Raw genomic sequence first — 16985 nt, 5'->3', positions numbered from 1 at the left:
GGACTCCCATCTACTGCCTTGTGTTTGGTCGATGGGATCAGACCAGCATACGTGTATTAACTGTATTTTCAACTTGTGGGTTTTGAATCACTTACAACTCTTTTAATAAGGAAAGCAACATTTTTGGAAGGAATTGTAGAGTGCCAGTATCCTGAACATTTTTCATTTTTATCCATTACTCCAGAAATTTTGCTAATCTGACAATTTTCCTTTCCTTCCTGTTCTGGTAACTGTGTTTTTCAATGCCAACAAAAGCTAATAAGAACATGTATAGCAGCATAGAGTGGTTTGCAATATTGGCACGGAACTAAGTAACAATCTTGCCATTACACTCGTCTGGATGTCAAAGGATAACTTGATTGACCATTCATTATTTTAGGCTTATGGCCAACATGAAACACTATCTTAGGACATGTGTACCAAAAAACACTTAAGGAAACTGAACCAGGGATGAACATTAAGCAGTCAAAGGGGATAATGACAGTGATTACATATTGTGACAACACAACAAGTGAGTAACATTGTGATACTAGTTAATCCTGCATTACTGAAGCCCCTGGGGTGCAATTATAGTAGCGGGATTGGAACATAGATTATGTGAGAAATCAAGTTTAATGTGGTTTGTCAGCAATGTATATCCTAGTCGGGCTAGTCTAGATCCTAACCATATACATAGGTCTTCTTTCTACATCAAGGGAAGTTTTCCTGCAGTGAAACTTTAGAATTTGGCAAGCTTCTCTGCACAATCTATAACACATATTATTGGAAGCACATGGCATGTTGTAATTAACCTTCAACTTGTCTCTTCAATAAAAGCGCATAGAAAATAAATTGCTATTTTGCTCAGTGAAAGATGCTAAAGAAAAGTCAAGCCAACTCACAGAAAACTTTATCTCTTGACGTGATATAACCCTGGCACATTTTCAATTCTAATCCGGTTGACATAGTTAAAGGGCCATTTATCTGGCTATAGCATTTATGTATGAATATAATATGGGGCTCAACATATGGGACCACAACGGTGTGCAGTAAGATGATAACAGAGACAGCATCTGGCCTGGAGAATCTCTTCTTGAGGGACAAGATGGGGCTGGGAATGTTATTTTCACAGAATAAAAATTATTTTGACCACAAAAGGTTGGATGTAGCAGTAGAGAAAAAAAAATGTGTGATAAGATTCCCGTCAAGCTTTTACATTGCCTGCAGTTTTGTTTGACCATGAAGATTACTCTTTTTATTCTGTTATATTTACAGGTTAGATTATTGTGATGATTGTAAAAGACTAAAAAAGATAGAAGCAAAAATGGGCTCAAAAGGACAGAACTTAAATCATTACCAAATGAATGACACATAAACACTATGGACGCGGATGGTACAGATGTTTTTTGTTATGTTAAGTGGATAACTACTTTATAGGCTTGTGTGTACCCTGCTTGATGGGCTGGGGCTGCAGCATGTCATTCTCCTCCTGGCTAAGGGGAATGACCACCAGGTAATCAGAAAATGGAGAAATCTTGTCGCCCTGCTGCCCAAAGAGGAAGCTGGTAGCCAACTTTCTTTTATGGTTTACTATAAAAACATAGTCAGCTACCAGCCTCATCTTTCCAGGAAGCACGGCAAAAAGATTTCTCCATTTTCTGGCCGAAATACAATATTTAGTTATTACAATTTACTAACCCCCTGTATACCCTCACTCTAATGTACTCTTCCCCTCCCCACCAGCAATGTATTAGGGACATACCGTATATTCCAGCATATAAGATGACTCATGAAGACAGAAAAATCTTCTGTCTTGTCTGGGGTTGTCTTATATGCCGGTAATCCCGACTGCCCGCCGTGTATTCACGGCGGCGGTCGGGTCCCGGTGCATGGAGAGGGCTCACGGGCTGAGCCCTCTCCATAGCCCGTAAGTCTTTGCTGCATAATGCTAGCACCGATCGCGGGTGTTTTCACAGTGATGGCTGCCGGCAAAGCTGCCGGCAGCCTCAAAAAGATAAAAAGATAGCGGCGCATGGGCGCATACTCACCCTCCGGTGGCCCCGATGTCTGCGCGGCTCGTCTTCGGGGCGGCGCCTAGTATGACGTCAGCAGCGGCGCGTCATACTAGGTGCCTGCCGGGGAAGATCAATGGCAGCGCCCAGCAGAAGAAAGAAGACGGCGCGGAACACTGAAGACAAGCCGCACGGACATTGGGGGAGCAGCGCAGCACATCGGGGCCACCGGAGGGTGAGTATATAAGTTTTTTTTTTTTTAATGCTGGGCTGGGCTGTATACTACTGGGGGCAGTGCTGTATACTACTGGTGGCTGTGCTGTATACTACTGGTGGCTGTGCTGTATACTACTAGTGGCTGTGCTGTATACTACTGGGGGCAGTGCTGTATACTACTGGGGGCTGTGCTGTAATGGTAATGTTGTTGTTGTATGCCTTATGTTTATGAGCGACAGTTTTCCTGCTATATACCTGCATTTCATAAGAATTTACATTAAAAAAGGACCATGTTAAATTCAAATCTGTTTTTTTTTTAATTTTACCGGTGTTTTGTATGCGTTGGAAAAGGGGTAGTCTTATACGGCGAATATATCTTAAACTCTATATTTTATACAGGAAAGTAGGGGGGTCGTCTTATACACCAGGTCGTCTTATATGCCGGAATATACGGTAAGTCTAAATTGTAACCCACTTGATGTTCCAATCCCCCTTTTTTTGGATTCCGTATCTTTTTTCTTCCTTCTAGAAAATTATATAAAGAAAGAATATAAATTAACGAACAGAGAAAAAAATATATTTTGGCCTCTACTTTAAAGGTTTATCAATTAAAAGTGGCTATGCAGTCAATACCTAACAACTGCAATCTCTTCAGTTGAAGAACCGCGTATTACGCATCAGGTTCCCCCAGCAATAAAAGCTGAATGTTTGCGTGGAAGATGTGGTGTTGGCGTCATGATCAGGCCTTCATCCTAGTTCTGAAGCCACATTTAGCACATAAAATTGAATAACTAGATAAATTCATTGTGGCACGTTTACTAGTTACTGAGTCACTAGAGTTCACTAAAAGTGCATTGTCCTTCTATAATGCTGCGTGCGGCGATTCATTAAGATCGTGCGACACAAATCATGAATCTGTCACTTACCGGCACTGGTCCAACAGAGTTCACCATCTTTTTTGTGGTGCACCATTAACATAGGGTGTGTGACACAATTTGCATGTTAAATACGAAGCTCGGTCCAAATCAGTGGGACCGACCGTCAGCACGCACCCTAATGGATGTCACATGGAAGCCAGCAATAAAGGGTCGCATGCGACACAACCGCAGCACAGACACTTCTTAAATACCTGAGCAAGCTGTTTTAGCCATGAAGAACGTACACAGTCCAACAAAAGTGCAGCTTGCGACCCTTAGTAAATATGCCCTATTGTCTCCCTCCTATAGGTCAGTTAAAAGCGACATGTATAAAGTGCAAATAATCCAGCTCCACGGACACTCCAGTTGTAGGTAAAAACATGATATTTTTTTTATTGAAGCACAAAAAGAGATACACAGCCAAGAAGGGGGAAACACACACAGAGCCACGGCTTATGGTCAAGACCATGGCCATGACCATGACCATAAGCTGTGGCTCTGTGTGTGTTTCCCCATTCTTGGCTGTGTATCTCTTTTTGTACTTCAATAAAGAAAATATCATGTTTTTACCTACAACCGGTGTGTCCGTGGAGCTAGATTATTTGCACTTTATACATTTTTTGGACTTGGAACAAAGAGAATCCGTGCTTGGACTCCCGGTCATATGCTGCTGTGCCTTCAGGTGAGCTGACTCCTCACTTCTCTATATATACCAGTTAAAAGCGGCAGACTCCATTGTGGCTTGTTTAACACTGTAGACACGTTTAGGGGGCTATTATTTTCCAAAATACACAGGTTCACTAAAAACAAATAATTATTTTTGCAGACAACAATGAAATGTTCCTATGATTAAACAGACTATAAAGCTACATAGACTGAACAGGTTGACTATTGGTAGAAAGAACACATGGTCCATGTCTGCCATCAGTCTCTCTAGATGTAGCGGTCGCCCTGCGAAGGTTATCAGTGCTGACACAGGGCTGGCCCTCAGTGAGGAGAAGAGACAGTCACTCTGTGTGTGTTTTCTCATGCTAAGCCTGTTGTATGAAGACTTTTCACAACAACACTTTGGGTTTACATACTTCACAGGCCAAAAGTGTTTACTGCAAAAGGAAGACATTAAATCCTGTGTGTCACAGTCACTCTGTTCAAACAAACATCAGTGCTTGGCACTTACAAGGGCTTTTGTAGGAAAGTTTTTTTGTTTTTTTTCCCCCACTTTTTTGTACAAAGCAAATTCCACATCTAGTAAACCAAAAAAAAAAGCAACGTTGTTACCATACTTAACCCATTTTTTGCTGGAGAGGGGATTCACTTATGTACACGTGTCTTGTGAGAATGTACATGCTCCATGTACATCTGGCAGAATTTTGACTATTACTCATTGTGGTTAGTCAACCTAAAAATGTTGTGCTTAATCCAGAATTCCTAAATGTCAAACAAATCTTAGAGTTGTCTAGAACTCTTTCTACATCACTGAAATCACTAGCATTTTCCATAAATGTGTAATTACAACCTATATATGATGTGCATTTGGAAGAGTTTGGTTTGATCTTGGAGGAACAGAGAATTTTTTTTAAAAATAAAAAACACCGATTTTGTTATAAAATGTTCAAGTTCCAAGTTCATTGGCTAAGGGCCTTCACATGACCTCATTAGCACACACTTAATTAAGTCACAATCTCTGTAATTTTCTCCCACAGCAAGAGGTCCTCTTATCTCCCACCATCCTAAATGTAGCACCCAATCACTCACCCCTCACACACTGCAGGGCGACAAATATAAGCTCTTGTGGCACTTGTATGTTATCTCTCTTAAATCATTACTTCCCATAGCTAGTTTTATAATCCCAGACTAAACAACCAGAGGATGATGGTTTGTACTAATTCTGACCCAAAAAGATAGAAGAGGTTTGAGTGACATTGACTAATTTGCTGTTGGAGACAATCGTTCAACTTTAGGATAAGCTTACAACATATTGTCAGTGTAATCCCAATCAGTCAGATAGTGAGAAGGTAAAAGTTTACGGATTCTCAGGCAGCTGCCTCTGATATCTGGAATAATGGTTTTATCTTGAATGGAATGATAGGTAAAAATGGCACACAAAACTTTCGGAGTATTTTTTGGAATTGGACACTTGATTTCATCTTTGAAGTTATCCCTAATTTTTTCTAAGACCAATTTTAATATGCTTCCCTTTCTCATAATAGTTCTATGCTTAATTGTCCTTTTTAACCTGCGTTTAGGGTACAAGAACTTTATAACATAGTTAAATGTGATTACACCATGGAGAAAGTATTGGTATCTACTTTAGTCTTCAATGTTTTAACAAAAATTTATGGAGAAAGTGGTTATTAGGCCATTTTACTCCATGTTTAAATCTTTCATCCTTCCTTTATGTTCAAATTAACATGATATTTGTAGTCTACTTTTCATGTATTCTTCAATCCTAATTTTTCATGCAGATTATCATCTGTTTTTTACGCTTCCTTTTAGCTCTGGAGCTCCTTCCACTATAGTCTATTTAAAAATCTCTCAAAGAGAGATTAAATTACTTTATTAGATAACTGAAGGCTTAGATTTCTCATTGATATAGATGATATGGGTGACTCTATTATAAAGTGTAAAATCATTTTTTTATATCACTAGACCATTAGTTTCACCTCCATGTTTGAGCCTCACAATAAGTCTATACAATATAGTTAAAATATATTACTTATAAGGCACCAGTAATGTTTATTCGCTATAACTGGCCCATGTTAAAGTTTTTAATACCATTTCATAAACAAGCAAATTCTCATTCTTCTTTTTTTGTAGCTCACCCTTTACAATTAGGACAATGTGCTGCAATCTGTTGGGATAACTGATTTGCTCCTGACCACTAAGCAGTGATGTGGAGATGTGGTCAATAAACATTCTAAAGAACGTCCTGTCTTCTTAAAAGTAGATCATGTAAAGACGCAGATTCATTATAAATTATGATGTTGTGAGATAGATTTGGTGCCTTCTTCTAGGCATGGTAGATATTTGTTTACATTTTTTACAGTACCTCTAGGTGGACCGACTTTATACCAATATTTACGCAATAATTCTAAGACATTTTAAAATTCACAAACCCTTTTCTAACACCTTTTAAGAAGAAGTGTCAGCACTTAAAGGACAATGTCAAACGGACTCTCACCATATTAATAGGGAAATCATAATGCCCACTTGGCAAGTTGTTATTCCTTGAAATCTATAAATAAATAAAACAGAATGTTTATAAATGATAATCTGGAATTGTTATATTTTTTAATATGCCAGAAGTGGAGACAGGTCCTATTTCCAATATATATTTTCGACAATTTTACCATTAGGGACAGTCATCACCATATTCTGGCTGGTGAAGGCAGAGTAGAAACAAATTGAGCAGATATGTTGTAGTAAATCATAGCAATGCTATATCTACATTAAATATATAATTGACCCTAATTATATAATAAAATTACATGTATTGCAGCTCAGCTATATAGAAATAAATGGAACTTAGTTGTACCATTCACTGGCCATAGGATTACTGTGGGTTCAAAAGCCAAAGCTGAAGCCATTGTGCACTGCAGATTTTAACACAGAATGAGAATACAGGATGGGAATGATCTGATGATCCGAAAGATTGATCTAGTTTACACAATGCCTGTTTGTTAGAGGAAACCTCTGTTAAGATATAGAAGTGTTTGTTGCTGCAGGGACTTTCAGCAATCACATATGATCTGTTTGGGAAATCTGGCAACAAGCGTTCAAAAATCCTCAGGGTATTTCTTGAATTCTGAGGTAGGTGTAAGGAAAAACATGTGTACCTATCGTGCACTGGCTCCCCATTCCGAGTCCCTTGGCCGGCATGGAGCTGCGTCTCATTAGTGGCCTCAGTGGGTCGCAAAATGCCTTCTGAATATGGCTTCAAGTTCATACTAGTGTTAAAATATCTGTTCCTTAGTAAAGAAGGAGGTTTAACATGTCAGTTAAAAATCTCATTGACAATCTAAATTTTATATAATCTGCTATGGTCAGTAAGACAAGTATCTGTTATCCATGTGATTTTTTTCAAATGGAGAAAAAGTGCTGCAGCCACCATCATTTTTCTGTCCAAAAAACACATACATGATGGATACCTGCCTAAATGGAACAAAAGGGATGACATGAAATTTACATTGATACGCTAAACTTCCTGAGGTAAGGAATGGAGGTTTGAATGGTAGTGTGAACTAAGCCTTACATGGACAGATTTCTGATTTTGAACAGGAACTGTATGACAGATTTCACATAGATAAATCTCAGAATTATTGAATACCTGCTGCCAGGTTTTACCCATAGATTACCTGTGATTGCTGAAGGTCCCTACAGGAGTACCGTATTTTTTGCCCTATAGGGCGCACCGGACTATAAGGCGCATTAGTCCGATGCGCCTTATATATGTAATAATTACATATATAAGGCGCATCGGACTATAAGGCGCGGGGTCCGGGATCCGGGGGCGTGGCGGAGGTCCGGGGGCGTGGCGGAGACCCGACGGGACGCGGCGACGGGACGCGGCGACGGGACGCGACGACGGGACGCGACGGGGAACGTGGGGAAGGTGAGCGGGGAAGGTGAGGGGGAGGTGGAGGAGGGCAGCGGACCATACTTACATAGGTCCCCGCTACCGGAGACAGCAGATCTCCAGCGGGAACTGCAGACCACGCGGCAGAAGTACATAGCCATACATAGGGCGCACCGGACTATAAGGCGCACTTTGGATTTCCACGGAAATCCAATGCTTTTAAGTGCGCCTTATAGTCCGGAAAATACGGTAAACACTTTTACTTCTTATCATTAAGCAAGATAGATCACCCTTTTAGGGTGGGGCCCAAGCATCCATGCAAAATGATTTGTGTTATGGGATTGTATCCACAATCAATCAGAAAGTAAATTCATACCTGGAGATATAAACTCTTAAAGAACAAGGGCTTACAATTTCATCTGGGATCCACCTGTACTGTAACAAGCATCGCTCCACAGATGTATAGTTCTCCCTGTGTTATCTAGTTCAAAGGCCTTCTCATCCCTTTGTTCCTGAATAAATTTTACAAGTTTCTTATGTGTGGTCTCGCTCATTTAACTGCAACATCTTTGCAACATATTCACACCAAAGAAGTGATTTGAAAACCTGTAACAGATTTGCTCTTCAGTTGTGTGAAGGAGAGATCCTCGGTAAAATATAGAGTTGTTTCTGTACTAAAGCGTAACATGTCTTAATGTGTATGGGTACATTATGGAAGATATCAAGATCAAAATTATTGGATGAGTTGGTCACTAGTCACATATTGTGACACAGATTTGTTTGAGGATCCAGTTGGCTTCTGACAGTCTGGTACCTGAGCACTGACTGATCAGCCCACCTCTTATCTGGGGAACATGAATCCAATAAGTTACCTATTATCTCCCTATTGAAAGAATAACACACATGCTTGTTTTTGGGGGGTAGTCAGAGGTCAATAGTTTTTGACAAATGATTGTGTCTGTTGACTGCCATTAAGACAGATGGATACTGGAAGAGAACATGTCTTAAAGGGTTTAAAGAACCAAAGACTGGAATAATAGCTCATATATTCCATATATTTGTACTTGTATTGTTTTTGTTGTCATTGTGTAGGCAAAGTAACAAGTCCATAAGATAAGTATGTAAAATGTCTTGGTTCAATATTGACAATTCCAGCTTAACAGATCCAGAGTAATAAGTATTAATTTATACCAGATAGCACTGGCTACTGGAGCTGATCCTGCCGTGCTGACGTGCTATTGGTGCATGCTCCAGTACCCAGATCCCATTTTCAATGTGATGTGCAAGTGATGCCTTCTCTTTCTGTCTTGCAGAGCAACCTACAGACCAGTTGGTGTTTTGGTTTAGTTGATTAACAGTGACATCTAGTGGTAATTTGGTGGTAATAAACTAAACTAAAAGTTCCAATTTTGGAATTTGGTTGGAACAAATAAGCTTTAGGGAATATAGAAATGACAAAGAAATTAGACAAAAAAAAAAGTTGGTAGTATGGTGTTTTGAAATTCCGGAAGATCGGGAAATGACTTGGTGTGAAGAGACCATTGTTTCTATGATATATGTAGGACTTTGTTTGTGGTAGGGTGGAAAGTGTGTACGGAGGGTATACGTTTATCTTGTTTTGTACGATGTGTCCTAACTGCTAGTTGGATTGCAGTTCTAATAACTTTATCAAGGTTTGATAATGAGTGATGGGGTCAGTGACCAGTCTTCTGACCCTCATAAGTTGAGACTGAGGGATCAACTTTTTTATGACGGGGGAAGGTGGGGGGGGGGGGGGTGAAGATGACGTAATGTAATATGCAATTGTGATCTGTCGGTTTACGAACGAGGTCTGTAGTGAGTGCTCCTGTGGTTGACTTGTAAATCATGTTGTCTGGGAAACTTATTGACTCCGAGCTGTAGTGTACAGTGAATATTGTCTATATAAGGTTTCCATATCAGGGCGTATAGGACAAATAGGTTATGGTTATAGACAAAGTCATTCAGAAAACAATTTGCATAAGGGGGAGCCACATTGGACCGCATGGCTGTACCTTGTTTTTGTAGATAAAATTGGTCCTCGAATAGGAAATAATTTTCATGGATAAATATGCTACAGTCCTTGCAGCCAATATAGTGAATACAATATACTAAGCTTGCTATAACTATACCTTCACTTTAGTCTCGTATATGTATCATGTATATCAAAACTGAAGGAGCGGACCAGCACTACTCAACATAATAATATAATATAATGACCATAACATGCCAATAAATTACCATGTAATAATGTAAGAAAAAACAGAAGCATGCAACAAGGTCAGAAAAATACAAGAACCTTTTTTCATCAATTTACACCATAAGACAAATAAAATAAAAACATTTAAAAATGTGAACAAATGTCACCAATGAATCAATCCCCAGGACAAAGCTCAACACTTTATGGTCTATGTTTACAACTTATTTTGATTGAGTCTCTTATCTTGTTGTACCAGAGGTTGGCCAGAAGGGGGTGGTGGAGTACCAGGACAGCCAGCATTATCATGTGTTGAGATTTGTCCTGGGGGTCGATTCATTGGTGACACTTGTTCACATTTTTAAATGTTTTTATTTTTTTTTGTCTTGTGGTGTAAATTGATAAATTAAGGTTCTTGTATTTTTCTGACCATTTTGCATGCTTCTGTTTTTTCTTACATTATTTTATGTATCAAGTATAATCCAAAATTAATCCATTGTTAGGGCCCTGTATCTTATTGTCATTATCACCTATATTGTTGATCATCTGTCATTTATTGCCCAGTTCTATTTTTCCCCATGTTTTCATTTATTCTTTCCAGGTCCGTTTGTATACCCATCTTCAGGTTCCTTATGGTAAGATTAAATCAACACATACCATAGTCATTTCATTAGAAGATACTTTACATCATACCCACTACATCTTATACCCACTACATCTGTAACTGGTACGATTATACATACCACGCTTGCACACAACTAGATCTGATACACCACTATGCATCTTTCAGACTGATTTCCCCACAACGTATGCGCATATCCTGTCCGAGCGCCACTTTACCATTACTACTCTTGCTTCCCACTGCACGTGCGGGGCCGTTTCGTGGTGGGTGCCGCATCACTCGCTGCATGACGTCAGGCGATACCACCCATGGGCGGCGTCTATATCTTCTCCCGCCATCACACAAACTGCAGAAACATCCAGAGCAGCTATCACACCACACATACCGCGTCCAATTCCTGTTACTCCTATTGGCAAGTTTACCTCTTGCTTTCTGACTCCTGGATGTAGTTTTTCCATTCGAGGTACTTGGTCTGGGTCACGACAATACTCATCCTGGGGTGTACACGATATAGATGTTTATCCATATACACTCACCGACCACTTTATTAGGTACACCTGTCCAACTGCTCGTTAACACTTAATTTCTAATCAGCCAATCTCATGGCGGCAACTCAGTGCATTTAGGCATGTAGACATGGTCAAGAAAATCTCCTGCAGTTCAAACCGAGCATCAGTATGGGGAAGAAAGGTGATTTGAGGCCTTTGAACGTGGCATGGTTGTTGGTGCCAGAAGGGCTGGTCTGAGTATTTCAGAAACTGCTGATCTACTGGGATTTTCACGCACAACCATCTCTAGGGTTTACAGAGAATGGTCCGAAAAAGAAAAAACATCCAGTGAGTGGCAGTTCTGTGGGCGGAAATGCCTTGTTGATGCCAGAGGTCAGAGGAGAATGGGCAGACTGGTTCGAGCTGATAGAAAGGCAACAGTGACTCAAATCGCCACCTGTTACAACCAAGGTAGGCAGAAGAGCATCTCTGAACGCACAGTACGTTGAACTTTGAGGCAGATGGGCTACAGCAGCAGAAGACCACACCGGGTGCCACTCCTTTCAGCTAAGAACAGGAAACTGAGGCTACAATTTGCACAAGCTCATCGAAATTGGACAGTAGAAGATTGGAAAAACGTTGCCTGGTCTGATGAGTCTCGATTTCTGCTGCGACATTCAGATGGTAGGGTCAGAATTTGGCATCAACAACATGAAAGCATGGATCCATCCTGCCTTGTATCAACGGTTCAGGCTGGTGGTGGTGTCATGGTGTGGGGAATATTTTCTTGGCACTCTTTGGGCCCCTTGGTACCAATTGAGCATCGTTGCAACGCCACAACCTACCTGAGTATTGTTGCTGACCATGTCCATCCCTTTATGACCACAATGTACCCAACATCTGATGGCTACTTTCAGCAGGATAATGCCCCATGTCATAAAGCTGGAATCATCTCAGACTGGTTTCTTGAACATGACAATGAGTTCACTGTACTCAAATGGCCTCCACAGTCACCAGATCTCAATCCAATAGAGCATCTTTGGGGCGTGGTGGAACGGGAGATTCGCATAATGGATGTGCAGCTGACAAATCTGCGGCAACTGTGTGATGCCATCATGTCAATATGGACCAAAATCTCTGAGGAATGCTTCCAGCACCTTGTTGAATCTATGCCACGAAGAATTGAGGCAGTTCTGAAGGCAAAAGGGGGTCCAACCCGTTACTAGCATGGTGTACCTAATAAAGTGGCCGGTGAGTGTATATTGTAATACTATCATATGATCTTAATAATACTTCATATACCTGACCTATGATACCATCTTTATATATATATATATATATATATATATATATTGTATTCTCTGTATAACCACCTTTAGGTCCTTGCTTTGGTGTCATTGTGTTGTTTTACATAAGCATAGTCCAGTGGCCATCTGTCATTGCCTGCCATCATTATTATACGCTCAACTCAATGTTACATTGCTATATGATTGAATACTTATCTTCGATTATCTCCTTTGCATATAAATGTACTTATGTATATATTCTCCCGGCTGCACTTGTTCCATTATCTCTTTGTAGTGCTTGACAAAGGCCCAGGGGGCCGAAACCTCACACTGTACACTACTGTACCTATAATAAACTTCAAACTGCAATTGAAAACTACGTTGTGCACAGCCTGTTAGATTTGCATAAGTCACTCGAATGAGATTGTCCAAGACCGACAGTGTCAGTGACAGAAACAGTTTGAGACAGTCTATAGATATATATAAAATATTTTTTGTTAACCCATTCTATTTTGTTACAGTTAAGAGTAGGTATTTACTATCCCGGGCAACACCGGGAGCTACAGCTAGTATATCATATATATCCTTCAGACCACAACTGACCACACTGTGCCCGGTGAATAAATATAAATTTTACCCACTAAATTATTGCACAATCCCCCATTATTTCATTATTATTCCGCCATATTAAATGCATACAGCCCCCTTAAATTACATAAAGTGCCTGTCTACTTGTATTATATACATTTTTTCTCAGAATTATATCCATTAGCTCCTCTTTATACACATTAGCGCCTCAGTAATGACATCCCTAAATTAATGTACAATCCTATCAACCCATTCAACACAGCACCCCATTGAGAAAGAATTCTACAGTGGTACTCACTTATTAACAAATCTCTCCTAATATTCTGCAGTCCCTGCCGATCCACAGACGGGCGGTGACATCACAAGGCTGTCTGCAAGTTTTGCGCATGCACAATCATTTCCGTAAATGGCTTCATCAGAGGAGTAGGACTGGTATCCAGCCGGCTGCACAATGAATGTATGATCACGCATGCATTAGGTTTTCAGTCAGATGGGTGACCTCAATGGTTGTCTGCGGATCAGTGAGCGGAACAAGTAGAATATTAAGATGGTGGGAGCCGAACCAAGAGGTGCTGCGGTGATGTAGATTGGAGCGTCTCAGGGTGATTTACATATTGTTATAAAGTCATTTTTACAAAAATACAGCAGTTCCCAGTCCAAACAAAAACGGTGCCATCTAGTAACCTAGAGGAGATAGACAGTTAGGGCAGCTTACCCTCAGTAAATATGATAGGAGATGTCCTTTAAAGGTAGTCAATCAAGATTTTTTTAAAGTAGCCAACTTCAATATGGCTAACTTAAAACCAAGATGGCAACCAAAATACTAATGGCATTACAAGTGTCTTCCTTCCCTTGAAGGGGTTCTCCAGTCATAGGATAGGACCAAACTTGCTGATTGTGGGGGTCTCAGTGATGAGACCCCCAGGGATTACGCAAACTGTAGCTCAAGATGAATAGAGCAGCCAGTTGCACTCAGTCTATTCAGCTCTTAGGCGCTGAAGAAAATTGGCGACTATGGGGCTCCCACTATCTCCGTCAGTACCCTAGACACGAATGCAGCAGCCGACACATGCGCAACTGGCTGCTCCAGTCGTCATCTCTGGCGCAATAGGGGTACAACAGACCCCTGTTCTTGAGATATGAGGGGGTCCCATCATTGAGACCCCCACGGATCAGCAAGTTAGGTTCTATCCTGTGGACAAGGCCTAACTTGCTATGACTGGTGCAATCAGTCATAACTTGCTATTAAGTGCAATTAAATGTACTCACCAAAGAATTGGAGGTGTTAATGATCTATGATTGGAGTTTTCTACATATTAAAAAGCCTTACACATACAAATAATTAAAGGGGTTTTCACCATGAAAAAGGTTTGATAAACGTGGGGTCCAACTGTAGGGACCCCTATTAAAAGAACAAAGGTTTCCTCCCGCATGCCAAAAGTCCCAACATGTTGATAATTTGTTTATTAATTTTTAACCCTAGGGGGTCTGATTGCTCCTACCAAATACTGTAATACTACTGTATTGCAGTTTATGGAGAATATGTTAAGGATCTATGCCTAAGCCGCACCATTATACATCTCGCCAAATGACAGGTGCTGGAGTCTTGTATATACTCAAGGCTGTCATAGGAACGGATTGTTGATGTCATGTCACCGGATCAAAGATTAAGTTCCAGCTCAGCAAATTTGTTGTCACCGGGAGCACAGGACCAAACCTCCTTGCATAGGTATAATGATCCCAAACAAACAAAAAGATCCAGCTCACTTGCCTCAAAAGTTATTGGTCTTTATTGATATTGCATCCAGCACATCACGTGAGTTATGCATAAGCGACGCGTTTCTCACACCCTCTGATATTTTTCATCATGGCTAATACAAGTTAGATCATACAATCAATAAATACACCTTTAATTACATGATAAAACCAGCACACATGTGTAAATGAGACAACTTACCCAATCACAACCCTAGCAGAGCAATCATGATGATTAAACCATATGAGGATTACTTCCTGACTGGGTGCAAAGGCCACAGATAAGGCTACGACATGGTTTATCACTTGAACTCATGTTTGATCATTCCACTACTTCCGGGTCAGGGAGGACACATAACTGCATGACTACTACCGGGTCAGGAAAATCACATGATTGCAAAAGACATAGCTAGATAATTGACACATGATCACAAATCACATGATCTAAATCTACTTCCGGGTCAGGGAGGCAATATGACTGCTAGGGCACAGCGAGATATTTCAACACATGATCACAAAAACCAATGAATGTAAATGAAATCCTTGGTTCAGGTAGTTGGGACTGGGTATTTATGTCAACATAATTACAGTTACAAAAAAGGCCAATAGGCCTCACTGGGACTCATTAGTCATAAAACTTCACTTTTATTGAGATTCTATTTAAAAATGTAATATTTTTTACACACTTCAGTGAGTTTTATTATGAACAATTCCTAACTGGCATTAAAATTACGCAGATCATCGTAGAGACTTTAATGTGTGGCATTCAATGGAAGGAGGAGGATAATCTTGGAGAATCTTTGGGATCTCACTGTGTACCCAAAAACAACGCTAGATGTCGCTATCGTGCTGTTAGCTTGATAGTCCTTTATTGTTTTATTTGTTGATAGTAAAAGCTACAGTGTTGCAAGTTCCCTGTTCTATAATAGATACAGTATCAATTTGCTCTCATATATAATCACAGGCACACGCCAATTAGCGATTGGATTGGGCCATCTCGTTTTTTCTCACATACATACAGTGGCCCTCAAGTTACTTTCTACAGACGCCACTGCATTCATAAATCCACTGTATCGTTTGGAACCAGTGAGCGTGTCGCTGGCAGTTAGTATTCACTACCAGTCAGTCTGCTCCACTATAAGATTCTTCCTCACTGACATTCATACATTAGGAATCCACACACATACTTTATCTGCTTATTAAAAATCATTCACACTAACGCCCCCCCGACATGTTTTGCCACTTTAGTGGCGTCCTCAGGGGTGCCGGGGCTAGAGTGTGCTTGCCGAGTTTGAGCTCCGATTCTTAATACCTCCGTCTATGTCGTCACTGTGAACGCCCTCTCGTTGCCCGCCTATAATATAGGGCCGTTTAGCAGAATTGTCCAATCCCGAGTAGAGGTGTGACATGCTATTCACACACCTCCTCTGAGTATCCCGCATCTGCGCACTGATCCAAGTATCACCTGTCTTGAGCTAATGAGAGGCTAAGATATCAAATTGTATTTCTATTAATATCATTAGAGGAGGTCAAATGAAGAAAAAATATATACCTTGGAAAAAAATATATACCGTAAGACTACTATACACTTTAATTGTGGACAAATCCCTATACAAGCTTCTGAGCTCCCCATACTGCTCCTAAAATTGAAGGGTTACTAACTGAAATCAAAAACCATATTGATGTATACAAAAACTAAAAATACTTACAATTCGTCTCTATATGTCACTTGTAAAATGAACGTTTGAAAATAATATGTGGGTATACAAAAATATAATTAATTCCAATGTTTATTTCCCTATACAATATCTTATAATAAGCTATACCCACATACTCACTGAGAATATATCCCTCTGCTTTGCCCTGTAATGTCCTAAGTCCCCGCGCCTGTGTTTCAGGCACACGGAGGAAGAGCGGCACTCAAAGTCCCTGCGCCTGCGCTCGAGGCATACCGAGGCAGTGTAAAATTCCAAGTCCCCGCGCCTGCGCCTTGGGTACACGGAGGCAGAAGGTGAGGCAATGTTATATTCTAAGTCCCCACGCATGCGCACTATAGCAGGAGACTAAATTTAGAATTCAAGTTCCTACGCATGCGCAGTTCAACAAGCATGCGTCGGAGTTGGAAGAGTACTAGTGCGCAGACGCATGATACTTGGATCAGTGCGCAGATGCGGGATACTCAGAGGAGGTGTGTGAATAGCATGTCACACCTCTACTCGGGATTGGACAATTCTGCTAAACGGCCCTATATTATAGGCGGGCAACGAGAGGGCGTTCACAGTGACGACATAGACGGAGGTATTAAGAATCGGAGCTCAAACTCGGCAAGCA

Source organism: Engystomops pustulosus, chromosome 2, assembly GCF_040894005.1.
Source record: "Engystomops pustulosus chromosome 2, aEngPut4.maternal, whole genome shotgun sequence".
Taxonomy (NCBI): Eukaryota; Metazoa; Chordata; class Amphibia; order Anura; family Leptodactylidae; genus Engystomops; species Engystomops pustulosus.
Note: the sequence above shows the minus strand (reverse complement) of the source record.